The sequence below is a fragment of the Myotis brandtii genome, unplaced genomic scaffold (assembly GCF_000412655.1).
Source record: "Myotis brandtii unplaced genomic scaffold, ASM41265v1 scaffold436, whole genome shotgun sequence".
In the NCBI taxonomy this organism is placed as follows: Eukaryota; Metazoa; Chordata; class Mammalia; order Chiroptera; family Vespertilionidae; genus Myotis; species Myotis brandtii.
In genome coordinates, this window is record NW_005366679.1 from 2,469,987 (window position 1) to 2,476,489 (window position 6,503).

Consider the following 6,503-nt stretch of genomic DNA (forward strand, 5'->3'; position numbering starts at 1 on the left):
ATTATTATTATTATTATTGATTTCAGAGAGGAAGGAAGAGGGAGAGAGAGATAGAAACATCAGTGATGAGAGAGAATCATTGATCTGCTGCCTCCTGCACGCCCCCTACTGAGGAGTAAGCCCACAACCTGGGCATGTGCCTTTGACCAGAATTGAACCCAGGACCCTTCAGTCCGCAGGCCGACACTCTATATACTGAGCCAAACCAGCTAGGGCTGAAACATTACATTTTAAAAGTCATCTAAAAAATGTTGTTTGGAAGAAAGGAGGTAGTAAGGGAGAAAAGATGGAAGGGAGGGAAATGAGGGGGAAATTGACCAAAAAATTGAAACATAATTCCATTGAATTTAAGATGTGTTCATTTATTTAAGAAGCTGTTCAGTATTGTATCATAAAGAATCCAGCCAATGGAGTTTGGTCAGCAGCTCTCCCTCCCCCACACCCCAACAGGCCAGATCTCAGTTTTATGAAGTGGCTTTGAAACACGCTGCTTAACACGGAGCAGGGAAGTTTGGTGGCCCTTCTGCTGATCGTGCTTGAAATGGTTCTGTGAGAACAAAGCCTTGTACTCTCGAGGTTTATTTGTGTGTGTGTGTGTGTGTGTGTGTGTGTTCTGAAATGCTGAAGGGTTCACTGATCTGGCCACACTCTCCCACCTGGTCTCCCTCCCTACAAAATCCTAGCATCTGTCAAACCCTGACTAAGGTTAAGGATACAACCTATAATGTGAAACAGGAGCCAGTAAATTATACCGTGATCAGACCTGAATGTTCCACCTGGTAGGCACCATGATTTACCTGGGTGTCAGGTGCTACAATTTAGAGGTTGAACAGGGAGGAGGCAGAAGGAGACAGCTAATCCCAGGTGACTCACTAGTTATATGTGCTTATATTTGACTTTGGTTGCAAATGTGAAAATCAAACATTTTCTGGTTTAGCCAGAACTAGGGGCTTTGTTGAGCCAACACTACCAAACCTGGGCATGTGTGAGTAATTTGGCCTTCCTTCCATGTGTCGACGTGACTGTTGCAGACTGGCTTTCTCCAAAAGAAAGCCATGAAGGCCTGTCCAGTGTGGCTCAGTGATTGGGTGTCGACCTATGAACCAGAAGGTCATGGTTCGATTCCCAGTCAGGGCACATGCCAGGGTTGTGGGTTTGATCCCCAGTGGGGGGCGAGCAGGAGGCAACTGATCAATGATCCTCTCATTATTGATGTTTCTATCTCTCTTCTCCCTTCCTCTCTAAAATCAATAAAAATATAAAATTTTAAAAAATGATGGTCAACCACACCCAGGCTCGAAGATGTTCTGCTTCCTTTCCAGGGGAAGGATTGCTCTAACTGCAGTCTGTTAAACCCTAGAGGAAACCTGATTGGCCATTTAGGAAACATGCCTACCCCTGTGGGTAGGGCATGAGGAAGGGGGGAGGGTATAGAAATGATGATCCTTGAACCCCTACAGAGTCAGAGAAGGGGAGTTTCCCAAAAGAAAAACACAGTTCCTAGAAGGGAGAGGAGAAGAAACAGATGTCTAAACACCCATGATACTAGATACTCCTTGAGCGCTTTGCAAAACATCTCAGTGTGGATTGCATTGCGCATGTTAAAATGTTATGTGTCGACTTTAATTTTGTGTGAGCAAAATGAAGACGTTATGCATTTTGGTTAGATTTAATACCTAAGAAAATTAAAAACTATTAACAAAAGAGAGTGGAAAGGAAAAGAAATCATCCTTATTTTTGTTGAGTGAGGCATAAAATCTAGCTGTTTGTAGAGACTTTCCATTTAATATAACTAACCTGTGAGCTAATGTTAGTACTCCTGATTTTACAAGTGGTGAATTTTCACTTCACAAATTTATCCAAATTCACACAGTAAGTAACAAGGCCAGGGACCAAACCACGAATGTTGAAGCCCAAAATCTACATAAACTTACCATCAAAGCGCTCTACCTAAAGAGTATTTTAGATCAACTCATTTGTAGGTCATCATTCCCAAAACATATATCTTTAAAGAAAAATGAACAAAAAATATTTTCAATTACTTTTATTACTTTACATAAGCTTTTGATATTTTTAAAAGAACATTAAGTATTTTAATTGTATCAGCAAACATCTATGTTCAAGGTACTATATTAGAAGCAAAAATAAAAACAGCTGAAAAGAAAAACAAGGTAAAGTAATATTCTTGGGATTGGCATTATACTTGTCCAATACATCCATTCACATATTCACCAATGAAACATCGAGCACCTTTTATGTGTGATGTACTATATCACACGTTAAAGGGCCTATTAGAAGGTTATTAGAAAATGAAAACAAATGAAAATCGCTGACCTTTTAATATAGGGCAGACATTAAAAATACACACAAATAAATGTAGTAGAATGTGTGATATGCCAAGAGATATCAGGGGAAAAAATTGAGAAGTCAGGGAAATTTTGTTTCCTAGCATGCCAAAGACATTCTGGAGAAAGAAACATTTATGTTGCATTTGAGAGTATGGATGGGATTTTGACAATTGGAGAAGGAGGCAAGGACATATTTTGGCTAAGTGTATCTCGTATTCAAAATTACACAATTACTCTATGGAGCAATACTAGTTCTGGAAAAAACAGAAAAGGGAGTATACACCCTGAGACTGCTGACCGTTATGCACTGTTGGCTCTTCAACATGTTTTGTACCAAGAAAAAAGTATTCCTATGTATTTAAATATTCTATGCTATTCTCAAAGTGTACTCATTATCATTCTACTTTGATAGAAGTCCTGTGCACTGCTCACATTTACTAGAAGTTGAATGATGAGGATAGTATTTGTCTTCTTCCTGGGGATTTAGAAGTCTACTCTTAGTCCGGTCCTATGGTGAAATCACTGCCCAGAGCAAATAACTAGTTCTCTGCATTTTCATGTCTCAGGATTAAAATCAGAGTTGGGATCAAGGCCTCCTCAAAATCAGAAGACAGGCAGATGGAATGTTTTGCAAACCAAATTCCTTGGAGATTGCAAAAGACACCTTCGTGCAGAGAAACTAGGGCATGGTGTCATGGAAAAATTCAAATGCAGAGAGAGCCAGCTAGACTCAGGGACACTCAAGGTCAAAGCTTGGCTACATGCAACATTTGGCTCCTCTAAGCCTCAATTTCCTCCTCTTTGAAATGGTCATAATCACATATACCTCTCTGGGAAGGATGCTGTTATCAGCTGCCAAAAAATTATGTTTTCAACTGCATTGAAGTTTAATACTTTGATCGTTACCTCTGACTTTTCCTTGACGCTAATTAAGCCTGTGAGTTTTTAAAAGCATAAGGAGTTTTGGCTAAAAGACTAGAATTTTCTTTTTTTTATTTACCATATTGTCTTTTATTTTACTGTAGGTGAGTCACTTACTTGATCCCTTTTAAATCATTTTTCTCACTAGATACTCATGAAACAGAAAAGGTCCAAAACATGCAACCTTTTAAATAGCAGAGAATTTCTTAAAAAATCAAAAGAGCAAAAGGTAGAACACACTCAGAACAAAATTGAAGTTCTGAAAGAGATGATTAAAATTTGGGGGAAAATAGTTTATGCAAGTACCATTACTTGGCTCACAAATATATCATTGGCCCAGAGACCTTAGAAAAGCTAACTCCTTTGAAACTTAGCTTGCTCAGAAGCAAAGTATAAAAATGTAGACATACTTTTGTCACCTAGTTAGGTAAAAGGTAGAATAATTACCCCTCTCCTTCCCCCCCGCACCCCCATAAAAAAAATATGTTCACATCCTAACTTCCAGAACCTGTAGAAATCAGGGCACATTTCTAAGGGGAATTAAAGGTTGCAAATGGGGGTTGCTAATCAGCTGACATACAGAGGGTGATTATCCTGGGTTACCCAGAGGGCCCCAGTGTAGTCATTAGGGTTCTTAACAGTGAAGAGAGAGGCAGAGAGGCCAGAGTGATGTGAGGTGAGCACTTGGCCAGCTGTGGCTCACAGAAGTGCAGTTAGCCTCTGGGAGCTGCAGAGGACAAGGAACAGATCTCGCCCCAGAGCCTCCAGGAGGAACACAGCCCTGCCCATGGCCCCAGGAGACTCCTGTCAGATTTCTGCCCTGCAGAACTCTCAAATAATAAATGTGTTTTGCCTCAGTGGTTGAGCATTGACCTATGAACCAGAAGGTCACGGTTTGATTCCCGGTCAGGGCACATGCCCAGGTTGCAGGTTCAATCCCCAGTGTGGGGCATGCAGGAGTCAGATGATTAATGATTCTCTCTCATCATCGATGTTTCTATCTCTCTCTTCCTCTCCCTTCCTCTCTGAAATCAATAAAAGATATACTTAAAAATTAATAATAAATGTGTTTTAAGCCACTAAGTTTGTGGTAATTTATGATAGCAGTTATAGAAAACAAACCATATATGTAAAAATTCATTATATAATCCTATATAATAAAAGGCTAATATGCAAATCGACTGAACAGTGGAACAACCGGTTGTGATGCACACTGACCACCAGGGGGCAGACGCTCAACACAGGAGCTGCCCCCTGGTGGTCAATGCAATCCCACAGGGGGAGCACTGCTCAGGCAGAAGCCGAGCTCATGGGTGGCGAGCGCAGTGGTGGTGGTGGGAGCCTCTCCTGCTTCTGTGACAGCACTAAGGATGTCCGATTGCCAGCTTAGGCCCACCCCCTGGGTCAGTCGGACATCCCCCAAGGGCTCCCAGACTGCAAGAGGGCACAGGCCGGGCTGAGGAACCCCTCTGAGTGCATGAATTTCATGCACTGGGTCTCTAGTATTTCATATTTATTTACATTTTTGAAAATTATGCTAAGCTTAGATATTATCATCTAATAGAAAAAACATATAACTATAAAATTTGGTCACAAATATTTACTATTCTTCACTTACCTGTTCTTAAATAATGAAATATGTGGATACAACATCAATTTGGGATAACTAGGTATGAGTTGTCATTATTCTAAACAAATATGTGTAGTCATAATTGATTCACTCACACAGAGACTAAAACAGTGGCCTTTATAAAATAAACATAATTCATCTTATGGACGTCAGCTATTTGACACTTACCAAGCCTTGCCCATCACCCACCTTTCATCTCAGCATGCAAACTAATTAACCACTGAGAGGACCTTCCTGGTATAAGCACTAATATGTCAGGAAAATATTTATGACTTTATCCATTAAAATAGATAAAATATAAATTGCTTAGGCAGAGCTTTGAGAAAATAGAAACCCAAGACCATGGAGATGCTAATCATAAAGCAGTCTTGAGATTTTACTGCAGGTGGCACAATGCATTTTCCTGAAAGATTGTTTAAAGGTATTATTTTTACTTTAGACAAGCTAATGAATAATGAATTGCTATGTCTCAGGAACTTCTGTATGCAGCCTCAGGAGTCTGCCATAAAAAAAGGCCTATTGCCCCAGTGGTCAAACATTAAAAATAAAGAGATAGTCGCACTGGCAAGTGCGTGCTGTCCTTGGTAGCAACAAGAATATTCCCTGATTTTTTAAATGTACAACACCTTTCCATATTCACATTACCCCGGACTTATTCAATACTTACTGAGTTCCATAGAGAGCAAAATGAACAGCCTCACTCTGGCTTACCTCCAATCCATCATGCAGGAACAAACTCCCTATCCTCTCAACTTTCTCCCAACTATTTCTTCAGGGTCCTATGGAGGCCACACACATGTTCCATGTAAGTGGAACCAAGTCCATTAGTCTTTACCATTGAAGAATTTCCTCCTCTCTGGCTTCAATGTTCACACTTCTATTAACGCCAATTCCTAATGCAGTGGCCATTCTCCAATGCCCACAAAAGGGGCTACAGCTGCTAATCCCCACCAAAGGGACAGCCAGCCACACCTACCTGTCTCCAGTGATACAGCTCTGAGTGCTGGTGCCAGGCACTGAGGGCATTGTCACCTAACCTGAGGGCTCTGTCTCTCGTTACTGCCAACGATTTTCCAGCATAGGATTTTTCCATTGCGTCAACTACCACGTCATTGACATTTTGTGTTCTCATATCTCTTCAATACAAAGAAAAGATTTTTATTTGTATTGAGGGGAAGGAAGAAATATATACATAATATATGCTACATATGATATATGCTATATATAATCTATATGTATTAAAGCTTAAGCGACCGTTACGACTGGACTACCAGACAACCGGCCGGTAGCTATGATGCGCACTGACCACCAGGGGGAAGAAGCTCAATGCAGAATCTGCCCCCTGGTGGTCAGTGCACTCACACAGCCAACCTCCAATTGTCCCTCCCCCTGGCCGGCCGGCCCTGATGGCCCCGATCAGGCTGGCCGACCAACCTCCTGTGGTTTCTCCTCCCAGCTGGCCAACCTCCCGGCCCCGATCAGCCCAATGGGGACTGGGTGAGATGGCCCCAATTGGCCCCGATCACCGGCCAGGCCAAGGGACACCACCTGTGCATGAATTCATGCACCAGGCCTCTAGTAGAATATATTATGCTATATAGCAT